General features: G+C 39.4%; 1 pseudogene; it reads left to right on the top strand.

Annotated features, from left to right (window-relative positions):
• Nucleotides 1-1565: 1565 nt before the first annotated feature.
• Nucleotides 1566-26094, top strand: LOC118881605 (annotated as a pseudogene).
• Nucleotides 26095-26516: the final 422 nt, after the last annotated feature.

The following is a 26516-nucleotide window of genomic DNA, read 5'->3' as shown; positions in this document are numbered from 1 at the left end:
GGTTAGTGATTTTTTTTTCTTCCTTTTCAAATTCACACTGAATTTGGCTTAAGATCTGGTTTAAAACCCTGATAGAGGGCTTCCCTGGTAGCACAGTGGTTGAGAATCTGCCTGCCAATGCAGGGGACACGGGTTCGAGCCCTGGTCTGGGAAGATCCCACATGCCACAGAGCGACTAGGCCCGTGAGCCACAACTACTGAGCCTGCGCGTCTGGAGCCTGTGCTCCACAACAAGAGAGGCTGCGATAGTGAGAGGCCCCGCACCGCGATGAAGAGTGGCCCCCGCTTGCCACAACTAGAGAAAGCCCTCGCACAGAAACGAAGACCCAACACAGCCAAAAATAAAAATATAAAAATAAATAAATAAATTTAAAAAAAAAAAAAAAATGAGGAAGAAGGTGGTCTTTAAAAAAAAAAACAAAACCCCTGATAGAAGGACTTCCTTGGTGGTCCAGTGGGTAAGACCCTGTGTTCCCAATGCAGCGGGCCCAGGTTTGATCTCTGATCAGGGAACTAGATCCCACATGTGTGCCGCAACTAAGAAGCCCATGTGTCACAACTAAAAGATCCCGCATACCACAAGTAAAGATTCCACATACTGCAATGAAGATCCCGCAGGTTGCACCTAAGACCCAGTGCAGCCAAAATAAATAAATAAATAAATATTTAAAAAAAAAAAAAAAAAAAACGCTGGTAGAATCAAGGCATTCACTTAATTTTTAGAAATAAATAGTACTGTAGTAAGTTAAAGTAGGAGTACACTATCCTCCTCAAATCCCTAGAAACTCCCTCTTTTCAATTCAATTCAAATTTCAAGTACCTACAGAGACCTTCAAATGCCCAGTGTGAGCAAGTAAAACAACAAAAGTAATAGGAAGTCAGTGACAACATGTAAGTAAAGCAAGGATTCTGATAATTGTTCAAGGAAAATCTGCCCTCTAACTTAAAACTGGACATATTTGTGTTCTAGATCTAATGAAATCAAACCAAGATGGGGGCGGGGGCGGGAGGAAAAGACGTAGATACGATTTGCAAACAGGACAACAGTGACATCTAGTGGGAGCTATGTGGTAAAGCACTTCGACTACCTACCAAGAAACGCTGCAGATAGAAACGAGCACAGAAGGACACAATTAAACATTTATTGAGCACCTATTATAGACTAATATCTCCTTAGGCCCAGGCCAACAGCCCACTCATGCACTTTTCCCTCCCCTGGCTCCGTCCCACACAATAATGGCCTCATGCGTACACACTTAAGCCAAGTCCCAGATGCAGGGACTACTCTTCCCTTTCACAGACTGGCTGATTGAAGATTTAGTGCCAAAGTAAAAAGTCAGGCAGATATGAAATGACCAAACCCAGGCAAGGGATATTTGTCCATGAAAACAAAGAAAAACGTGTGCACTGAAGTAGGTTATAATATTGGAGACCTGGGATAGAGTCATTCAATTCCCCACAAACTACTTCCATGTTCTCTCCCCCTTGGATCATTCCTCTTGCCTTCCTCCAAAAAACCCAAAGTGCCTCAGAGGTAGGAGGAGAAGGGAAGAAGAAGAAGTAAGATGGACAGCATTTGCAAGAAAGTGAGGTCCCGGGGCCACTGCTCAGACCTAGAGGAGCACGCACTTGTGGTGGATCCACCCTGCATAGAAGGGCAGCCCGAGGCACTGCTCAGGGCAGGTTGGAGAGGCACTGGGACCTGGGTGATCAGAGTGCAATGGCTGAGAATAAGCCCAGGCAGAAAGATGCTTGGGGCCAGTTGTGCAGGGAATTCCTGAGTCTCATGTACCCAGTGGAAGCCCTAAAAGTGTCTAGAAGTGGTCTCCAGGGGGCACTCCTCTAAGCCCCATGGACTTCTCAGCCAGTGGGATGGACAAGGCCAGAGGAGAGCTGAGGGAGGGGAGAGGGTTCTTGCCAAGAGTTAAGGGTATCACTGCCCTTACTTGTCCTCCCTTCTCCTGTATTTCCTGGTTGTGATGCTTTCATGACTGTAGCAACTCTAGACATTCACAGAGTCCACATGGAAGAGAAGTGAGAGAGATCAACCACATCTCTCTAACAGCACTCTGTGGTACAGCACTTATACTTCACTGGGCACAGGAATCACCTGGGATCTTGTTAGAATGCAGATTCTGATTCCGTGGCTCTGTGGTGGGAAGCAAGAACCTGCATTTCTAGCAACTCCCAGGTGATGCTGATGCTGCTTACCCATGGACCACACAGAGTAGCAAGTCGAGAGCAGACATAATTTTTTTCTGCCCAGCATCTCATTATTTTGGAGAACCCATCCCACTCTCATTCCATAAGAATCCTCCTCAGTCCATGTGATTCACTTGAGGCTGGTTCCACCCTCCCAGGAGTGGGCACCTGCTCCCACCAGGCTGATGGGAAGCCTTCCCAGGACATTGTCAGAACTTTCAGCATTTCCAACTGTGCAGTCATAATGGGCATAGTGAAGGTCATCCTTTTCACCAAGTTGAGTCAGCCTGAGAATAACATCATTGCAGAAGAAAACAGAGCCAAGACAAGGTGAGAAAGAGACAGGGCTCTGATGAAATCCCAGGTCCAGCCATGCCTCTCGACATCTCAGTTATGACCAACATACTCCTTTTGTCCTTGTTTCAGATGGTCTCTTCACTTTCTGATTTCACTCTTGAGACTAGTGAAAGACACAGACAGCAGCTGATTTCAAAACGGAGACATTGCTCGCATTTCAAAGGGCCATGCCTTCCAGAAGCCTTCCCCAGCCTTCCCTCCTTTTTTTTTTTTAATTTAGTTATTTATTCGTTTATTTAATTTTTGGCTGTGTTGGTCTTTATTGCTGCATGCGGGTTTTCTCTAGTAGCTGAGAGCAGGGGCTACTCTGTTGCAGTGCACGGGCTTCTCATTGTGGTGGCTTCTCTTGTTGCAGAGCACAGGCTCTAGGTGCGTGGGTTTCAGTAGTTGTGGCACACAGGCTTCAGTAGTTGTGGCTCGCGGACTCTAGAGTGCAGGCTCAGTAATTGTGGCGCACGGGATTCATTGCTCCGTGGCAGGTGGGATCTTCCCGGACCAGGGCTCTAACCCATATCCCCTGCATTGGCAGGCAGATTCTTAACCACTGTGCCACCAGGGAAACCTCTTGCATTGAAACCCACAGTTCTGGGAGTTCCCTGGTAGCCTAGTCATTAGGATTCCAGGCTTTCGCTGCCGCAGCCTGGGTTCAGGGAACTGAGATCCCACAAGCCATGAAGTGTGGTCAAAAAATAAAAAGAAACCTACAGTTCTAACAGCCCAGGGGCTCTCATTTAGAATTTTTTATTTACAGTAAAATTTATAATACCATTTATAAAGCATTTTCCAGTTGCAAAACCTCTTTCAGATACATAGTCAACACAAAGCTAAACTGCCTGGGTTCAAAGCCCACTTTGCCCCTTCTAAACTGTATGATGTTGGGCCAGTTATTTAGCTTCTTTGTGCTTCCATTTCCTCATCTATAAAATGGGGATAATTACAGTTCTTTACTTAAGGCTGCCATGATGTTTGGTTGGCTAGTGTATGTTAAATTCTTAGAACAGTACTCAGCACATGGTAAGATCTGTATAAGTGCCTTCTACTTCTATTACTAAAGTTATTGTTATTTTACCCCAAAACAACCTCTCAGAGTAGGTATTATTGTTTTTATCCTTATTCCCATTTTATAGATGAGGAGACTGAAAATGATTGTGTGGCAAATTCATTTAGTGAACAACATTGTTGAGATAATTTCAAGTCTTCTGATTCTATATCCCCATCAACAAAAAATCTTCCCCAAACTGTGATGTGTGGACTCTTCTAATGCTGTCATATTATTTAGCTATTTTATTACTATACCTATTTTATGTCTTCTTATTAGTTAAATTGTAATCTCCTTGGTGCTAGAAACTCTAATTAATACATCTTTAAAATCCCTCAGCAAGGGACATCCCTGGTGGTGCAGTGGTTAAGAATACTCCTGCCGATTGGTTCAAGATGGCAGAGTAGAAGGACGTGTTCTCACTCCCTCTTGTGAGAACACCAGAATCACAACTAACTGCTGAACAATCATTGACAGAAAGAGACTGTAACTCACCAGAAAAGATACCCCACATCCAAAGACCAAGGGGAAGCCACAGTGAGACGGTAGGAGGGGCGCAATCACAGTAAAATCAAATCCCATAACTGCTGGGTGGGTGAGTCACAGACTGGCGAACACTTATACCACAGAAGTCCCCCCACTGGAGTGAAGGTTCTGAGCCCCACGTCAGGCTTCCCAACCTGGGGGGTCCGGCAATGGGAGGAGGAATTCCTAGAGGATCAGACTTTGAAGCCTAGTGGGAATTGACTGCAGGACACTGACAGGACTGGGGGAAACAGAGACTCCACTCTTGGAGAGCACACACAAATTAGTGTGCGCATCGGGACCCAGGGGAAGAAGCAGTGACCCCGGGGGAGACTGAAACTGACCTACCTGCTAGTGTTGGAGGGTCTTCTGCAGAGGCGGGGGTGGCTCTGTTTCACCGTGGGGACAAGGACACTGGAAGCAGAAGTTCTGGGAAGTACTCCTTGGCGTGAGCCCTCCCAGAGTCTGTCATTAGCCCCACTAAAGAGCCCAGGTAGTTTCCAGTGTTGGGTTGCCTCAGGCCAAACAACCAACAGGGAGGGAACCCAGCCCCACCCATCAACAGTCAAGTGGATTAAAGTTTTACTGAGCTCTACCAACCAGAGCAACAGTCAGCTCTACCCACCACCAGTTCCTCCCATCAAGTCTCTTAGATAGCCTCATCCACCAGAGGGCAGACAGCAGAAGCAAGAAGAACTACAATCCTGCAGCCTGTGGAACAAAAGCCACATTCACAGAAAGATAGACAAGATGAAAAGGCAGAGGGCTATATACCAGATGAAGGAACAAGATAAAACCCCAGAAAAACAACTAAATGAAGTGGAGATAGGCAACCTTCCAGAAAAAGAATTCAGAATAATGATAGTGAAGATGATCCAGGATCTCAGAATAAGAATGGAGGCAAAGATCGAGAAGATGCAAGAAATGTTTAACAAAGACCTAGAAGAATTAAAGAACAAACAAACAGAGATGAACAATACAATAACTGAAATGAAAACTACACTAGAAGGAATCAATAGCACAATAACTGAGGCAGAAGAACGGATAAGTGACCTGGAAGACAGAACGGTGGAATTCACTGCTGCAGAACAGACTAAAGAAAAAAGAATGAAGAGAAATGAAGACAGCCTAAGAGACCTCTGGGACAACATTAAATGCAACAACATTCACATTATAGGGGTCTCAGAAGAAGAAGACAGAGAGAAAGGACCAGAGAAAATATTTAGAGAGATTATAGTTGAAAACTTCCCTAACATGGGAAAGGAAATAGCCACCCAAGTCCAGGAAGCACAGCGAGTCCCATACAGGATAAAACAAAGGAGAAACACACCGAGACACATAGCAATCAAATTGGCAAAAATTAAAGACAAAGGAAAATTATTGAAAGCAGCAAGGGAAAAATGACAAATAACATACAAGAGAACTCCCATAAGGTTTACAGCTGATTTCTCAGCAGAAACTCTACAAACCAGAAGGGAGTGGCATGATATACTTAAAGTGATGAAAGGGAAGAACCTACAACCAAGATTACTCTACCCGGCAAGGATCTCATTTAGATTTGATGGAGAAATCAAAACCTTTCCAGACAAGCAAAAGCTAAGAGAATTCAGCACCACCAAACCAGCTCTACAACAAATGCTAAAGGAACTTCTCTAAGTGGGAAACACAAGAGAAGAAAAGGACCTACAAAAACAAACCCATAACAATTAAGAAAATGGTCATAGGAACATACATATCAATAATTACCTTAAACGTGAATGGATTAAATGCCCCAACCAAAAGACACAGGCTTGCTGAATGGATACAAAAACAAGACCCATATATATGCTGTCTACAAGGGACCCACTTCAGACCTAGGGACACATAGAGACTGAAAGGGAGGGGATGGAAAAAGATATTCCATGCAAATGGAAATCAAAAGAAAGCTGGAGTAGAAATACTCATATCAGAGAAAATAGACTTTAAAATAAAGACTATTACAAGAGACAAAGAAGAACACTATATAATGATCAAGGGATCGATCCAAGAAGAAGATATAACAATTATAAATATATAAGCACCCAACATAGGAGCACCTCAATACATAAGGCAACTGCTAAAGCTATAAAAGAGGAAATTGACAGTAACACAATAATAGTGGGGACCTTAACACCTGACTTACACCAATGGACAGATCATCCAAACAGAAAATTAATAAGGAAACACAAGCCTTAAGCACAATAGACCAGAGATTTAATTGATATTTATAGGACATTCCATCTAAAAACAGCAGATTACATCCTCTTCTCAAGTGCGCATGGAACATTCTCCAGGCTAGATCACATCTTGGGTCACAAATCGAGCCTCTGTAAATTTAAGAAAATTGAAATCATATCAAGCATCTTTTCTGACCACAAAGCTATGATATTAGAAATCAATTACAGGGAAAAAACGTAAAAAACACAAACACATGGAGGCTAAACAATACGTTACTAAATAACCAAGAGATCACTGAAGAAATCAAAGAGGAAGTAAAAAATACCTAGAGACACATGACAATGAAAACACGACAATACAAAACCTATGGGATGCAGCAAAAGCAGTTCTAAGAGGGAAGTTTATAGCTATACAAGCCTACCTCTACCAAGAAACAAGAAAAACTTCAAATAAACAATCTAACCTTACACCTAAAGCAACTAGAGAAAGAAGAATAAACAAAACCCAAAGTAACCAGAAGCAAAGAAATCATAAATATCAGAGCAGAAATAAATGAAATAGAAACAAAGAAAACAATAGCAAACATCAATAAAAGTAAAAGCTGGTTCTTTGAGAAGATAAACAAAATTGATAAGCCATTTGCCAGACTCATCAAGAAAAAGAGGGAGAGGACTCAAATCAATAACATTAGAAATGAAAAAGGGGAGGTTACAACAGATACCGCAGAAATACAAAGCATCCTAAGAGACTACTACAAGCAACTCTATGCCAATAAACTGGACAACCTGGAAGAAATGCACAAATTCTTAGAAAGTTATAACCTTCCAAGACTGAACCAAGAAGAAATAGAAAATATGAACAGACCAATCACAAGCCCTGAAATTGAAACTGTGATTAAAAGTCTTCCAACAAAAAAAAGTCCAGGACCAGATGGATTCACAGGTGAATTCTATCAAACATTTAGAGAATAGCTAACACCCATCCTTCTCAAACTCTTCCACAAAATTGCAGAGGAAGGAACACTCCCAAACTCATTCTATGAGACCACCATCACCCTGATACCAAACCCAGCCAAAGATACTACAAAAAATGAAAATTACAGACCAATATCACTGATGAATATAGATACAAAAATCCTCAACAATATACTAGCAAACAGAATCCAACAATGCATTAAAAGAATCATACACCATGATCAAGTGGGATTTATCCCGGGGATGCAAGGATGCTTCAATATACACAAATCAATCAATGTGACACACCATATTAACATATTGAAGGAGAAAAACCATAGGATCATCTCAATAGAAGCAGAAAAAGCTTTTGACAAAATTCAACACCCAGAGCCTCCCATCAAGCCTCTTAGATAGCCTCAACCACCAGAGAGCAGACAGCAGAAGCAAGAAAAACTACAATCTTGCAGCCTGTGGACCAAAAACCACAGTTACAGAAAGATAGACAAGATGAAAAGGCAGAGGGCTATGTACCAGATGAAGGAACAAGAAAAAACCCCAGAAAAACAACTAAATGAAGTGGAGATAGGCAACCTTCCAGAAAAAGAATTCAGAATAAGGATAGTGAAGATGATCCAGGACCTCGGAATAAGAATGGAGGCAAAGATTGAGAAGATGCAAGAAATGATTAACAAAGACCTAGAAGAATTAAAGAACAAACAAACAGACATGAACAATACAATAACTGAAATGAAAACTACACTAGAAGGAATCAATAGCACAATAACTGAGGCAGAAGAACGGATAAGTGACCTGGAAGACAGAACGGTGGAATTCACTGCTGCGGAACAGAATAAAGAAAAAAGAATGAAAAGAAATGAAGACAGCCTAAGAGACCTCTGGGACAACATTAAACGCAACAACATTCGCATTATAGGGGTCCCAGAAGGAGAAGAGAGAGAGAAAGGACCAGAGAAAATATTTGAAGAGATTATAGTTCAAAACTTCCCTAACATGGGAAAGGAAATAGCCACCCAAGTCCAGGAAGCACAGCGAGTCCCATACAGGATAAACCCAAGGAGAAACACGCCGAGACACATAGTAATCAAAGTGGCAAAAATTAAAGACAAAGGAAAATTATTGAAAGCAGCAAGGGAAAAACGACAAATAACATACAAGGGAACTCCCATAAGGTTAACAGCTGATTTCTCAGCAGAAACTCTGCAAGCCAGAAGGGAGTGGCATGATATACATAAAGTGATGAAAAGGAAGAACCTACAACCAAGATTACTCTTCCCGGCAAGGATCTCATTTAGATTTGATGGAGAAATCAAAAGCTTTACAGACAAGCAAAAGCTAAGAGAATTCAGCACCACCAAACCAGCTCTACAACAAATGCTAAAGGAACTTCTCTAAGTGGGAAACACAAGAGAAGAAAAGGACCTACAAAAACAAACCCAAAACAATTAAGAAAATGGTCATAGGAACATACATATCGATAATTACCTTAAACGTGAATGGATTAAATGCCCCAACCAAAAGACATAGACTGGCTGAATGGATACAAAAACAAGACCCATATATATGCTGTCTACAAGAGACCCACTTTAGACCTAGGGACACATACAGACTGAAAGTGAGGGGATGGAAAAAGATATTCCATGCAAATGGAAATCAAAAGAAAGCTGGAGTAGCTATACTCATATCAGATAAAATAGACTTTAAAATAAAGAATGTTACAAGAGACAAGGAAGGACACTACATAATGATCAAGGGATCGATCCAAGAAGAAGATATAACAATTATAAATATATATGCACCCAACATAGGAGCACCTCAATACATAAGGCAACTGCTAACAGCTATAAAAAAGGAAATTGACAGTAACACAATCATAGTGGGGGACTTTAACACCTCACTTACACCAATGGACAGATCATCCAAAATGAAAATAAATAAGGAAACAGAAGCTTTAAATGACACAATAGACCAGATAGATTTACTTGATATATATAGGACATTCCATCCAAAAACAGCAGATTACACGTTCTTCTCAAGTGCGCACGGAACATTCTCCAGGATAGATCACATCTTGGGTCACAAACCAAGCCTCAGTAAATTTAAGAAAATTGAAATCATATCAAGCATCTTTTCTGACCACAACGCTATGAGATTAGAAATGAATTACAGGGCAAAAAATGTAAAAAAGACAAACACATGGAGGCTTAACAGTACGTTACTAAATAACCAAGAGATCACTGAAGAAATCAAAGAGGAAATCAAAAAATACCTAGAGACAAATGACAATGAAAACACGACGACCCAAAACCTATGGGATGCAGCGAAAGCAGTTCTAAGAGGGAAGTTTATAGCTATACAAGCCTACCTCAAGAGACAAGAAAAATCTCAAGTAAACAATCTAAACTTACACCTAAAGAAACTAGAGAAAGAAGAACAAACAAAACCCAAAGTTAGCAGAAGGAAAAAAATCATAAAGATCAGAGCAGAAATAAATGAAATAGAAACAAAGAAAACAATAGCAAAGATCAATAAAACTAAAAGTTGGTTCTTTGAGAAGATAAACAAAATTGATAAGCCATTAGCCAGACTCATCAAGAAAAAGAGGGAGAGGACTCAAATCAATAAAATCAGAAATAAAAAAGGAGAAGTTACAACAGACACCGCAGAAATACAAAGCATCCTAAGAGACTACTACAAGCAACTTTATGCCAATAAAATGGACAACCTGGAAGAAATGGACAAATTTTTAGAAAGGTATAACCTTCCAAGACTGAACCAGGAAGAAACAGAAAATATGAACAGACCAATCACAAGTAATGAAATTGAAACTGTGATTTTAAATCTTCCAACAAACAAAAGTCCAGGACCAGATGGCTTCACAGGTGAATTCTATCAAACATTTAGAGAAGAGCTAACACCTATCCTTCTCAAACTCTTCCAAAAAATTGCAGAGGAAGGAACACTCCCAAACTCATTCTATGAGGCCACCATCACCCTGATACCAAAACCAGACAAAGACACTACAAAAAAAGAAAATTACAGACCAATATCACTGATGAATATAGATGCAAAAATCCTCAACAAAATACTAGCAAACAGAATCCAACAACACATTAAAAGAATCATACACCACGATCAAGTGGGATTTATCCCAGGGATGCAAGGATTCTTCAATATACGCAAATCAATCAATGTGATACACCATATTAACAAATTGAAGAATAAAAACCATATGATCATCTCAATAGATGCAGAAAAAGCTTTTGACAAAATTCAACACCCATTTATGATAAAAACTCTCCAGAAAGTGGGCATAGAGGGAACCTACCTCAACATAATAAAGGCCATATATGACAAACCCACAGCAAACATCATTCTCAATGGTGAAAAACTGAAAGCATTTCCTCTAAGATCAGGAACAAGACAAGGATGTCCACTCTCACCACTATTATTCAACATAGTTCTGGAAGTCCTAGCCACGGCAATCAGAGAAGAAAAAGAAATAAAAGGAATACAAATTGGAAAAGAAGTAAAACTGTCACTGTTTGCAGATGACATGATACTATACATAGAGAATCTTAAAGATGCCACCAGAAAACTGCTAGAGCTAATTAATGAATATGGTAAAGTTGCAGGATACAAAATTAATGCACAGAAATCTCTTGCATTTATATACACTAATGATGAAAAATCGGAAAGAGAAATTATGGAAACACTCCCATTTACCATTGCAACAAAAAGAATAAAATACCTAGGAATAAACATACCTAGGGAGACAAAAGACCTGTATGCAGAAAACTATAAGACACTGATGAAAGAAATTAAAGATGATACCAACAGATGGAGAGATATACCATGTTCTTGGATTGGAAGAATCAACATTGTGAAAATGACTCTACTCCCCAAAGCAATCTACAGATTCAATGCAATCCCTATCAAATTACCAATGGCATTTTTTACGGAGCTAGAACAAATCATCTTAAAATTTGTATGGAGTCACAAAAGACACCGAATAGCCAAAGCAGTCTTGAGGGAAAAAAATGGAGCTGGAGGAATCAGACTCCCTGACTTCAGACTATACTACAAAGCTACAGTAATCAAGACAATATGGTACTGGCACAAAAACAGAAACATAGATCAATGGAACAAGATAGAAAGCCCAGAGAATAACCCACGCACCTATGGTCAACTAATCTATGACAAAGGAGGCAAAGATATACAATGGAGAAAAGAAAGTCTCTTCAATAAGTGGTGCTGGGAAAACTGGACAACTACATGTAAAAGAATGAAATTAGAATACTCCCTAACACCATACACAAAAATAAACTCAAAATGGATTAGAGACCTAAATATAAGACTGGACACTATAAAACTCTTAGAGGAAAACATAGGAAGAACACTCTTTGACATAAATCACAGCAAGATCTTTTTTGATCCACCTCTTAGAGTAATGGAAATAAAAACAAAACTAAACAAATGGGACCTAATGAAACTTCAAAGCTTTTGCACAGCAAAGGAAACCATAAACAAGACGAAAAGACAACCCTCAGAATGGGAGAAAATATTTGCAAACGAATCAACGGACAAAGGATTAATCTCCAAAATATATAAACAGCTCATTCAGCTCAATATTAAAGAAACAAACACCCCAATCCAAAAATGGGCAGAAGACCTAAATAGACATTTCTCCAAAGAAGACATACAGATGGCCAAGAAGCACATGAAAAGCTGCTCAACATCACTAATTATTAGAGAAATGCAAATCAAAACTACAATGAGGTATCACCTCACTCCTGTTAGAATGGGCATCATCAGAAAATCTACAGACAACAAATGCTGGAGAGGGTGTGGAGAAAAGGGAACCCTCCTGCACTGTTGGTGGGAATGTAAATTGATACAGCCACTATGGAGAACAGTATGGAGGTTCCTTAAAAAACTAAAAATAGAATTACCATATGACCCAGCAATCCCACTACTGGGCATATACCCAGAGAAAACCGTAATTCAAAAAGACACATGCACCTGAATGTTCATTGCAGCACTATTTACAATAGCCAGGTCATGGAAGCAACCTAAATGCCCATCAACAGACGAATGGATAAAGAAGTTGTGGTACATGTATACAATGGAATATTACTCAGCCATAAAAAGGAACGAAATTGAGTCATTTGTGGAGAAGTGGATGGATCTAGAGACTGTCATACAGAGTGAAGTAAGTCAGAAAGAGAAAAACAAATATCGTATATTAATGCATGTATGTGGAATCTACAAAAATGGTACAGATGAGCCGGTTTGCAGGGCAGAAGTTGAGACACAGATGTAGAGAATGGACATATGGACACCAAGGGGGGAAAACTGCGGTGGGGTGGGGATGGTGGTGTGCTGAATTGGCCGATTGGGATTGACATGTATACACTGATGTGTATAAAATTGATGCCTAATAAGAACCTGCAGTATAAACAAACAAACAAACAAAACAACTAATACTAAACTTTCACTGGGTTATTTGTATGGAAATATGTTAATATAAATGTTTCAGACATTACATGAAATTTCTAAAAATCTTATATTTGTATTTGTATGGAAATATGTATGGAAATATGTTAATATAAATACTTCAGACATTATATGAAATTTCTAAAAATCTTATATTTGTATTTGTATGGAAATATGTATGGAAATATGTTAATATAAATGTTTCAGACATTACATGAAGTTTCTAAAAATCTTATATGCTTTGGTATAATGTTATAAGTAATAATCCTAGTTATTACTTTAAAATGTATATCTCAGAAATAACTAATTTTCTTGTCAACTGCATTATTATGAACTTTCATCAAATCTTTAACAGTGGTCATTTTTAAGTCTTTTGTCATTTACAGACAGTTCTCTGTGTACTCTGATGCTTTTGCAAATATGTTCCTATAAAAGGCTTTCATCTTCAAGAAATTCATGGAAAAGACTCTGACAAGTACAGGTTTCTGGTAACCGACTGTACTGCTGAACTGAATGAATAAGCATTTTCAGAACTCTAATGAAAAACTGATGAACTCATAAAAGTGCTAACAAAAGATCAAGATGAAAAAAAATTAATTACATGGGACTGAGTGAACTGATGAGGATGAGTATAATTTTTGTGACTTTCTGTCTGAATTAAAAAAAAAAATCCCACAAGGACTCAGAGGCAAAGAATATACAAATCAATTTTCACTGCAAAGTAAAGGAGCTGTTACAGTGGAGGATTACTGGACTGAATGTCAATATTATGACACAGTATGAGTGTGTTTCATGTTTGGTAATTGCAATCATTGTTGCTTTTGTTGTGGTCATCCATGTACAATGCTTGGTGTCAGTCTATTTATCTCTTGTAAAAATAAAATACAGTGTGTGTGTGTGTGGAAAAAAAAAAAATTCAACACCCATTTATGATAAAGACTCTCCAAAAAGTGTTCATAGAGGGAACCTACCTCAAATCTCCAGAAAGTGGGCAAAGAGGGAACCTTCCTCAACATAATAAAGGTCATATATTACAAACCCACAGCAAACATCATTCTCAATAGTGAAAAACTGAAAGCATTTCCTCTAAGATCAGGAACAAGACAAGGATGTCCACTCTCACCACTATTATTCAACATAGTTTTGGAAGTCCTAGTCATGGCAATCAGAGAAGAAAAAGAAATAAAAGGAATACAAATTGGAAAAGAAGAAGTAAAACTGTCACTGTTTGCAGATGACATGATACTATACATAGAGAATCTTAAAGATGCCACCAGAAAACTCTAGAGCTAATTAATGAATTTGGTAAAGTTGAAGGATACAAAATTAATGCACAGAAATCTCTTGCATTCATATACACTAATGATGAAAAATCGGAAAGAGAAATTAAGGAAACACTCCCATTTACACTGCAACAAAAAGAATAAAATACCTAGGAATAAACATACCTAGGGAGACAAAAGACCTGTATGCAGAAAACTATAAGACACTGATGAAAGAAATTAAAGATGATACCAACAGATGGAGAGATATACCATGTTCTTGGATTGGAAGAATCAATATTGTGAAAATGGCTATACTACCCAAAGCAATTTACAGATTCAATGCAATCCCTATCAAATTACCAATGGCATTTTTTACAGAACTAGAACAAATCATCTTAAAATCTGTATGGAGACACAAAAGACCCTGAATAACCAAAGCAGTCTTAAAGGAAAAAAAAGGAGCTGGAGGAATTAGATTCCCTGACTTCAGACTATACTACAGAGCTACAGTAATCAAGATAATATGGTACTGGCACAAAAACAAAAATATAGATCAATAGTACAGGATAGAATGCCTAGAGATAAACCCATGCACCTATGGTCAAGTAATCTATGACAAAGAGGCAAGGATATACAATGGAGAAAAGACAGTCTCTTCAATAAATGGTGCTGGGAAAACTGGACAGCTACATGTAAAAGAATGAAATTAGAACACTCCCTAACACCATATACAAAAATAAACTCAAAATGGATTAAAGACCTAAATGTAAGACCAGACACTATAAAACTCTTAGAGGAAAACATAGGAAGAACACTCTTTGACATAAATCACAGCAAGATCCTTTTTGACTCACCTCCTAGAGAAATGGAAATAAAAACAAAAATAAACAAATGGCACCTAATGAAATTTAAAAGCTTTTGCACAGCAAAGGAAACCATAAACAAGATGAAAAGACAACCCTCAGAATGGGAGAAAATATTTGCAAATGAATCAACGGACAAAGGATTAATCTCCAAAATATGTAAACAACACATGCAGCTCAATATTAAAAAAACAAACAACCCAATCCAAAAATGGGCAGAAGACCTAAATAGACATTTCACAAAGGAAGACATACAGATGGCCAAGAGGCATATGAAAAGCTGGTCAACATCACTAATTATTAGAGAAATGCAAATCAAAACTACAATGAGGTATCACCTCACACCAGTTAGAATGGGCATCATCAGAAAATCTACAAACAGCAAATGCTGGAGAGGGTGTAGAGATAAGGGAACCCTCTTGCACTGTTGGTGGGAATGTAAATTGATACAGCCACTCTGGAGAACAATATGGAGGTTCCTTAAAAAACTAAAAATAGAATTACCATATGACCCAGCAATCCTGCTACTAAGCATATACCCAGAGAAAACCATAATTCAAAAAGACACATACACCCCAATGTTCATTGCAGCACTTTTTACAATAGCCAGGTCATGGAAGCAACTTAAATGCCCATCGACAGACAAATGGATAAAGAAGATGTGGTTCATATATACAATGGAGTATTACTCAGCCATAAAAAAGTAACGAAATTGGGTCATTTGTAGAAACGTGGATGGATCTAGAGGCTGTCATACAGAGTGAAGTAAGTCAGAAAGAGAAAAACAAATATCGTATATAAACGCATATATGTGGAACCTAGAAAAATGGTACAGATGAACCAGTTTGCAGGGCAGAAATGGAGACACAGATGTAGAGAACAAACATATGGACACCAAGGGGGGAAAGCGGCATGGGGGAGGGGTGTGGGGGTGTGATGAATTGGGACATTGGGATTGACATGTATAAACTGATGTGTATAAAATGGATGACTAATAAGAACCTGCTGTATAAAAAAATAAATAAAAGAAAATCTGAACATAAATATATATATATAAAAGAATCCTACTGCCAATGCAGGGGACATGGGTTCGAGCCCTGGTCCCGGAAGATCCCACATACTGTGGAACAACTAAGCCCCGGCTCCACAACTATTAAGCCTCTATGCCAGATCTACTGAAGCCCGTGCACCTCGAGCCTCTGCTCCTCAACAAGAGAAGCCACCACCATGAGAAGCCTGTGGACCACACTGAAGATTAGCCCCCACTCACCGCAACTAGAGAAAACCCATGAACAGCAGCAAAGACCCAGTGCAGCCAAAAATAAATAAATAAATCTATTTTTTAAAAAAATCCCACAGCAAGTAGCATAGTAGGGCCAGGTAGTAAACAAATATCCATTGACTAATAATATTTAATGGGAAAAAAATACATTAATATATAATGTATTATACATTAATCCTTTAGATGGTAGAGGCAGTTTATAAAACAGTATATATATGAACCTTATTATTGTCAAAAATATTTTTCTATATAGAGACAGAAAAAAAATGACTAAAGAAACTTACATCGAAATATTAACAAGTTTATCATTTCTGGATAGCAGCTTATGGATAACATTTTGTGTGTTTCTGGGATTTTAACTAATAGACATCCAAAGTTATATGCACCCCAATGTTCATAGCAGCATTATTTATAATAGCCAAGGTATGGAAGCAACCTAAGTGCCCATCAACAGATGATGGATAAAGAAGATGTGGTATATATACACAGTGGAATACTACTCAACCATAAAAAAAATTCATTTGCAGCAACATGGATGGACCTGGACAGTATTATGCTAAGTGAAAAAAGTCAGACAGAGAAAGACAAATAAACTGTATGTTATCACTTATATGTGGAATCTAAAAAAATTTTTAATGGATGAATATAACAGACTGACAGATATAGAGAACAAACTAGTGTTTACCAGGGGGGAGAGGGACAAGATTGGAGTAGGGGATTAAGTACAAACTACTATGTATAAAATAAATAAGCTACAAGGATGTATTATACATTGCAAAGAATATAGTCATTATTTTATAATAACTATAAATGGAGTGTAACCTCTAAAAACTGAATCACTGTGTTGTACACCTGAAACTAACATAATATTGTAAATCAACTATACTTTTTTTTTTGTTTGTTTTTCTTTTGTTTTTTTTTTGGTTTTCACACACACACACTGTATTTTATTTTTACAAGAGATAAATAGACTGACACCAAGCATTGTACATGGATGACCACAACAAAAGCAACAATGATTGCAATTACCAAACATGAAACACACTCATACTATGTCATAATATTGACATTCAGTCCAGTAATCCTTCACTGTAACCAACTATACTTTAGTAAAAATAAATAAATGAAATTATAAAGAGACTTCCAAAGACTCAGCAGCTGGCAGGTGTGACGTGCTGTGTTCTCTCACTTCCATCCTCCCCACTGCTACCTGATCACCTCAGTTGGAAATAGATGGAGGGAACCTTCTCAAACCTAGAATCTCCATTTGTTAATATCCCTGGTGTGGCCACCTGTCTCAAGTTCTCCCAGCTGGGTCCCAAGCAGCTGGACTGAAGGCACCACTTACCAGCGGTGCCATAAAATTCCCTCTTATTGCCCTTTGGTGTCTCCTCAGTAAAGGACTGTCAGAGGAGCATAGGAACAGCTTGGCTTTCATTCAGGAACTCTCCCAAAAAGGGGGTGGAAGAACTCAGGTGATCCTCTGAGGAGGAGAGTGTGAGGCTCCCCGTGGGGCTCTCCATTCTACATCTTCTACCACTGACATGCATTTTATAATCGAGAAAAATGCATTTTTAAAAGCATTATAACATATGTTGAAAATATACTGAAATAAGTTTTTTGTCTGAGTCCTGCCAAGCTTCACAATGCTGAGAATGATTTTCCTAGCATTTAGTTTTGCTCTTTGGGAGTCCTTAAAGTACAATCATCTTTGAATTGTCTATTCTGAATCATTTTGTCTATATTTCCTCTCAGTTTCCTGGGATGGTTTTTTTATCTCTACAATGGAGATAGAACAGCTACAGAAATCTGTAAAAATATTACTTAAGGTCTACCCTAATTTCTTTTTTTTTAAATATTGTCTTTAAATATTTCAAAGGGTCTCTGAGGTGGAGTGTCTGAAGGCCAGCACCAACGAGGTGCTGTGGGCGACGGTGACAGCCTTCACCAAGTGACCCTGCTCAGAACCAAGCGTCCTCCTTTCTCTCACAGGAGCCAGTTGTTTTTCTTCTGTGGACTTCTGGTTTTCTGCAGTTTGCACTTCCCACACTATAATTGGCTTTTGTTTTATGAAATGGTGGGTGGCTTTTTCTTTTGTGTATGTATGCAGGATTCTGCTGGCCTTCCTCTTTCTGCCATACTGGCATTCCATTCCTTGTTGCCATCCTCACTGTTGCCTGTTTGGGTTCTGGTGTGCTTTGACTGTCAGAGTACCTCCAGGCTCCTCACATGCATATCTTTTGGATTACCTCAGGTTGAGTTTTTCCACATGTGCATGTACATCTAGCATTCTGTCCGCAATTCAGACAGAAGTCACAAAAAGGCCTTTAAGTCACCAAAGGTAAATATCTGTATCTATTAGTACATTTTATACATAGACCTCAGTTGAGATGTATACTTAGCAAAATTATTTTTAAGCTGAAATACACAGTAAATAATATAAAGTGCCCCTTGGCTCTTGCTTCCCATGTAAATCTATTGTATTATTACACTTGTTATAATTTTAACTATTAAATCATAAAAGTCCAATTGTTTCACACAGCCAGTTTGGGATGAGCTCCCATTCTAGTTATGTTGTATATAGTTTGAATTATATGGAAATTGGTCCTTCTTCTGGCCACCCCTGCCCATCTTAGTATTTTGCAAGGTTTTATTAATTGTACACCTGGTATCCCTTACTTGCTACAGTTGTTATAATTTGATGGCAGAATAGACCTCTCATCATTGAAGGAGAGAGAAAAGATGTGTGTCTAATTGGTCCCAAGATTTTTTGAGCTGTGCCATTCATGGTAGTCTTTGCCTATGCATCTTCTTTAGCAAGTAATGACTACAACTCAGATAATTAAGAATTCTGTAACAGAAAACTCTGCTATGTTTTAATTTTTATATACAATTATGATAATTAGCATATTGTAAGAATATAAAACTTTGCTTTGTAAAGTTTATTTTTACTATTTCTTTATCACTGTTTATTGTATCACCATTGGTTTCATAATGTAAATACTATATATTGAACAAATTAAATGTCAAATTTTTTATTACCATAGTTCATGTTACTAGTGGGGCTTTCAGGTGTTTAGAGATTTTTTCGGTTAACATTCAGTGCAAAAGTTATAGATGCTGTATAATTCTAGAGTTGAATTTTAAGGGATTCCCTAATATGTGTACTATCTTTTTATCTGAAGTAATAAATAAACTATGATCTTGAAAGTGCCGGAATCAGAAAAAAAAAATATTTCAAAGGGTCAAAACTCAGGAAATTACAGAGTAAATATTTGCCCTCTTTATCATTTAGCAAATGTTTGTTTGGTGCCTTCTCTGTGACAAGTCCTGGGAAAAAGTGATGAATTAAAATATACACTCTTCTTGCCCTCCAGGAGCTTAGAGTCTAGTTGGACTTCAATCTCACTCACCTCAGGAAGTGATGTTCCTTTTCTCCAATCCAGTCATCTGCCTATGCTATATGCTCTGTAAATTTTCCAAAGTCAAAGTTTTCCATACACACTAAACAGAGAGAGGCATCAGGGGAAAAAGAATTACGACAGAAGGAGAAGTTGCCTCACATATTGTCTTCCTAGTTATTGGTTTAACACCTACATTTACAACAATATTGCAAACTCCATGAGGGCAGAGACCATATCTTATTATTCATTGCTTTATCTCCAGCACCTAGAACATTGTCTGGCACAGAGGAGGCACTCAACAAATACTGATTGATTTATTGAATGAATGAGTGAATGAATGAAAGAACTGAAGAACATTGCCTAATGGGGAATTCCCTGGCGGTCCAGTAGTTAATACTCGGTGCCTTCACTGCCATGGACCTGGGTTCGATCCCTAGCCAGGGAACTAAGCTCCCACAAGGTGTGCAGTGTGGCCAAAAAATGAAAAAAAAAAAAAAAAAAAAGAATATTGCCTGACAGACGTAGGTGCTGATTTATGGATAGTTAGATGAACAGGTGGTAGAGTAGAAGATGAGTGGATAAGCATATAGATCAGTTAGCAGTGATGAGAAGGGTGCGTAGGTCAACGAGTGGATGGATGGGTGGGTAAACAGATAAATGGTTGGGTTGGTGCATATGTGGGTGGGTGATTTAAAAAATGGAAAATTTCAGTATAGTTATCAAGATCCTTGTGATAATGTTCAATTTGTAAAGAGGTTTGAATTTGCTCCAGTCAGGAAGAGCTCACAGAAACACCACCAGGGTTTGGAGCAACCCAAGGAAGTGGCCTGAACATTCCTAAATCACTCCTCCACCCCCACCTCAGGTCATGAGGCTCCAACAACACACATGGGTTCATACCAGGTGCATATCCTTATTTTGCTGCCCTCACCCATTCTCCCTACTCCTGGCAACAGCATCTATTTACCCTTTGAAGAACCGCCCACCCCTCCAAATATGATCTCATGAGTGTGCACATGGCATAAGCTGGGCTACTCAGATGTTTGCTCCTTGGAGTTTGAACCTGGAGCAGAAAAACATTGTATTTGTTTCCTAGGGCTGCCATAACAAAGTACCACAAACTGAATGGCTTAAAACAACAGAAATTTTTTGTCTCACAATTCTGGAGGCTAGAATTTTGAAATCAAGTTGTTGACAGAGCCATGCTCTCTCTGAAATCTGTAGGGGAGAATCCATCCTTGCCTCTTCTATCTTCTGGTGTTTGCTGGCAATCCTTGGCATCCCTTGGGTTTTAGATGTGTCACTCCACTCTCTGGCTCCATTGTCAGTGGCTGTCTTCTCCCCACACGTCTCTGTCACTTCTCCTCTAATAAGGGGACCAGCCATATTGGATTGGCCACACTACTCCAGTATGACCTCGTCTTAACTTGAGTACATCTGCAAAGACCCTACTTCCCAATAAGATCACTTTTGCAGGTATTGGGTTCTAGGACTTCAACATATCTTTTGGCAGGATACAATTCAACCCCTAACAGACACAAAGCCATATGTGACTGAAACCATATGGAGCCCATTCATCTGAAGAGAGAAGCCTAAAGGGACTCCTTAGATCCCTGATCTGCCATGGTTTCTGTGCTTTCCAAAGTCTAATGGGGAGCTTTTCCCTGATTCTGTGAACTATACCTACCTAACCATATCTTTCAATTTTATTTGTTTACCCTTTTAAGACAGAATTGGTTTATGTTGCCTACAACCAAAATATCCTAACAGCTAGACGCAGTCTTCCAAGACAAATGGATTGAGTGTGGTGCACACACACACACATACACACACACACACACACACACACACAAGCAGTCATCTCTCCCATCTCCCTTCCCCTTCGACCTCGATGAGTGAGACTGGCAAGAAGAGGCCAAGGGTCCCTTTGTCAACTTAAATGAAAACAAAAGACCTTTTACAGTACCTTTTATTTAAGGAGAGTGCCTCTCTCCCTCTGTATTTTAGTTCAAGAAGTTTGAATGGTTCACCAGCTGGATTGTGTGGAATCCTTGCCTAAACTTATCACAGGGATATTGTGAAAACTAAGTAGGGGGAAGAGGTTTGATAGCAAAACATGACCTACGAAGTGTTATGCAATAGTGAAGGCCATATCTTTAATCAACGAGTATAGGGAATAAACTTTAGATCCAGAAGACCCCTGTTAATAGTCAATCTCTTGCCCTGCTTTATTTTCCTTTGTAAACACTTTTATTACCTGAAATTGTTTTATTTGTATTTATTTATTTACTCACCTATAGTCGGTCTTCTCCACTAGAAGACAAGTCCCACAAAGGTGGGGCTTGGTTTCACTGGCTGCAGTCTCCACAGTGCCTGAAGGAGTGAGTGAGTGAACAAATGAATGACTGAAAGAAGCTGCATTGTCAGGACTGAAGACAAATTACTTAACCTGAGGTTTTTGTTATTCGTTAGATTATCACAGGAATTAAGATGAACAAAGACTAGTTATTCACAATGTAGTCTTGAGACCAGTGGCATCAGTATCATCTGGGAGTTTGCTGGAATGAAGGTTCTCAAGCCCCAGCACAGACCCACTGAGTCAGAATTTGCATCTTAACAAGATACCCAAATGATTCATCTGCACAGTATAGTTTGAGAAGCCTTGAATGTGAAAGGTACATGAAACTGTTCATTTATTAAGGTAAATGAAACTGTAAAATAATAAACACATACATTATCATTATTATATTGTTGTCATATGTCCCTTGCTATTTCAGTTGAGTGTCAAAGGCAGGTATCCGAAGGGCCTAGTAGAGCACAATATTTAATACAGGACAGTGATAGTAACAATGCATAATAATCTTAGAGGAGCTCTGATATATTGCTGGAGAGAATATTCTGTCAAAAAAAATTGCAATCATACCAAAACCCTTTAAATTTTTACATACATGAACAAAAATTTAGCAAGATGTCCAGCATAGTCTTAAATTGGGGGGAAACTGAGACAATTCAAAACAGTAGATTTAATGGTTTAAAATAAATTGTATTTATCCAAACAGTAGAAAGCTTGCAATCATGTTAAGTATTATATAAATATATGCATTATTAGTACAATAACTAAGCAAGACGCATGCAGCATAATTTTTTTAAACTATTTTATTTGTTTCCCATTCTGTCTGTTGATGTGAGAAGGGGTATTAATTTTTCCCTCCTTGGATGAAAATCAGGGCAACTTTTATAAAACATCTGGGCCCTCTGAGGTCATGAAAAGTGCTCCCAACACCACTGGTGCTTTTTTAAAAAAAATCTCAGTTTGGTAAGAGATAGTCCAGTTCCAGGTAAAAATTTAAATGTCAATCTTCATTCAAGGTTAAAATTTCTCCTTCCTCCACCTGTGCTTCCCACAGCCTCACCACCTACAGTGCTAGTTCTTAGAGGCTGGGTAGGAATTATACACAAAGAAAGGGTCAGGGAAGGCAGTACAGATGGAAGGAACAGTCTAAACAAAGTGAGAAACAATAAAAAACACACCTTCCTCGGTGGACTCTAAGGAAACCATCCTGCCAAGATAAAGTCCTCATAAATGGCAATAAACTCTCAGAAGCTGCCAGAAATTCAACCTATCAAAACTAAGTAGAATTGGAAATTTGCAAAAGGAACACTGCATGTGTGTGCCAATAGTATTGTGAGCTGTTGAGAGCATTGGTTTGAGAGTTAACCAGGTACAAGTTCAAATCCCAAGTTTGCCACTTAGTAGCTGGGTGACCTTGAGCAAATTGCTTAAGCTCCCTAAGCTTCAGTTTCCTCATCTGTAAAATGTCCCCTTAGGTTGTGAGGATTAAGTAACATAAGGCATACAAAGAACTAGACTCTGTGTCTGGGACACAGATAGTGCTCACCAAAAGGCTAAATGTTGCCTTCATGACTCAGGAAACTGCAAGCTTGAATTTACCCTTCCCAGTGGTCAAGGATTGGAAACAACTGTCATTTGCAATTCCCACTGAGAAGTTGAGGTTGCCATCTGCCCCCACCCCCTTCCCAAGAACCATCCTCTTCCCTGAAAAATGCAAGAGAGGTATTCATTGTGGCCCTGGAAGCCACAGGGCAAGACCCAGTCTCAAACTGGGCTCAGAAAAAGAGAGACATTTCTTTCAAGTAAGTACTTAGAGAAGACAAATTTTTAGAGACCAGTGAGACTGGAGTCCAGAGACCCCTTCCAGAAAGCTCTGCCTTTTCTAAAATAATCTCAGGATCTTCTTGAGATGCTGGAGGTCAGGGAAGTGAAACCCAATAATGATGGATTACATTTTCCACTAGCCTGGAAGAAGGGGAGAAGAAGTCATGGAAGAAGGAGTGGTTTAAAATATTTTTGAAAAATTATTCATTTTAAATTTGTTAACAAATTAAAATGTATACTTGATTAAAAGCAACAGTCCCATACCTCACTCCTTGCCATCCAGTGTCCTGTTCCCAGAGGCAACTATTTCTAATTCTTTTAGCTCTTTCTCCTGGGTGTTAAGTCCATATCTCTATACAGTGGAGCCTCACTAATCGATGGTTCCATATTTGTGAATTTGTCTACTAGCTAAAATTTATTTTAACTCCAAAATTAATACTCAAGGTGCTTTTGTGGTAGACAACAAAAAATTTGAGTCATCTCTAACATGCTTGTGCCCAGCTGAGGTGGAGCAAAGCAGAAGTCTGCCTTCTTGTTTCAGCTCTCACACAGATGTCTTCAAAAATAATCAATAAAAAATCTATAATAGGAAAATAAAAGAGTTTTATTTGGCCCAAATTGAGGACTATGGTCGAGGAGACAGCCTCTTAGATTAATCTGAGGAACTGCTCTGAAGAAGCATGGTTTTCAGCACAGTTGTACATCTTGTCAGAACAAAGAACATCAAACAAGTCAGGGATACTATCCTTTCAAGGTTTCAAAAATAAACAGATCAGCACATACACAGCAAGTCAGTATGTCCTTGACACCTAGGAAGGCAGTCTTATCACTGAAGGAATACCAGCATTGGCATCACAGGAAGAGAGGCATTTAATCTTTATTGTTAATGTGGACATTCTTTACTTCTAGTCAATGTACTCTTTTCTTTAATGATTAAAGCAGATGTACAATGTATGTTCAATAGACCACAAACAGGCTGTTTAGGTTAACATAAAATTTAAGTCAAATCATGTATAATCCAGAAACCAGACGTTCCCATACCTCAATATGTGAACATTTCCTTCCATTATTTCTCCCTTCTAATTGCAAATCTTTCCATAGAAAGCACTGATGAGCAAAATATTTGTCCCTCAATGCCAGGGTAGTTGCTGTCTGCCCTGGGTCCATCATGTCCCTCAGTGTTAGGCTTCCTTTTTTTTGTTGTTTATACATGTATAGAGATTTGCCTAAGAGGGAGGTGGCCCATCGTTCAAGCAGAGTGCCTGCACTGAGCAGGGCTGCAGCAGAGCGGAGCCTGAGTGCAGCTGGAGCCAAGTGGAGCACAGCCCCAGCATGCGGGGGAGACACTGACCCTGCCCGGCCCTGCCACTGAGGCAGACCTGGCAAGGAGGAAGATTGCCAGGTGCTCTCCATTCAGAGCCATGTCATCTGTGGCTACGTGGGCAACCGGGCAACCATGCTCCCGCTACAGGTTTTGGGGTTCAAGATTGACGTAGTGAACTCTGTCCAGTTTTCAAACCACACAGGCTACTTGCACTGGAATGGCCAAGCGCTGAACTCAGATGAGCTCCACAAGCTGTATGACGGGCTGGAGCTGAACAACATGAACAAATATGACTATGTGCTCACAGGTTACATGCAAGACAAGTTCTTCCTGGCCATGGTGGTGGACACCAGGAAGGAGCTGAAGCAGCAGAACTCCAGTCTCTTGGTCGTGTACGTCCCCGTGATGGGAGACAAGTGGAACAGAGAAGGTTCCATCTACCTCCCTGAGGACCTTCTTCTAGTTTACAGAGAGGAGGTCATGCCAGTTGCAGACATCATAACCCCTAACCAATTTGAGGCTGAGTTGCTGAGCTGGAGAAAGATCCACAGCCAGGAAGAAGACTTAGCAGTGAGTGATGGACGTGCTGCACTTAATGGGCCTTGACATGGTGTCATCACAAGCTCAGACCTGCCACCCCCGAGGGGCATCATACCGGGGAGCCAGAGGACCCAGACCCCTGATGGCACTGTGATGATGCAGAGCATCCACATGGAGATGTGCAAGGTGGACACAGTCTTCATAGGCACCGGGGACCTCTTCACTGCCGTGCTCTTGGCATGGATGCACAAGCACCTCAACAGTCTCAAGGTGGCCTGTGAAAATACCGTGTTGGCCATGCATCATGTTCTGCAGCAGACCATCAAGTATGCAAAAGCCAAGGCTGGGGAAGGACTGAAGCCCAGCCCAGCCCAGCTGTAGCTGAGGACTGTCCAGAGCAAGAAGGACATCAAGAACCCAGAGATCATCGTCCAGGCCATAGTGCTGTGAGGGCCGTGTGAACCCATCTCCTTAATGCCCAGCATTAGGTGTCTCCATTTCCATCCTTGTGAAAAATGTAACGTCTGCTTTAGAGCTGTGACCAAAATTTGACATTTCTTTCATTCATGAGAAAAAAAAAAAAAAAGAAGGAGAGATTTGCCTCGTTATCCACTTGGGGGATGGGAGGGAGGGGGGGTCTAATCAGACATAGTGAGCAAGCACAGATGTATGCTAATGGGGAAACATTTTATAGGCTATAGATTTTATCAATTATGTTGAATTGTCACATAAACATTGTTACACCTGCTTTTTTTTAAATTTTATTTTGTTTATATTTTTATAGAGCAGGTTCTTATTAGTCAACAGTTTTATACACATCAGTGTATACATGTCAATCCCATTCGCCCAATTCATCACACCCCCACCCCCAC

This window comes from Balaenoptera musculus, chromosome 15 (genome assembly GCF_009873245.2).
Source record: "Balaenoptera musculus isolate JJ_BM4_2016_0621 chromosome 15, mBalMus1.pri.v3, whole genome shotgun sequence".
Classification (NCBI taxonomy): Eukaryota; Metazoa; Chordata; class Mammalia; order Artiodactyla; family Balaenopteridae; genus Balaenoptera; species Balaenoptera musculus.
This window is presented reverse-complemented; position numbering and strand designations above follow the sequence as displayed.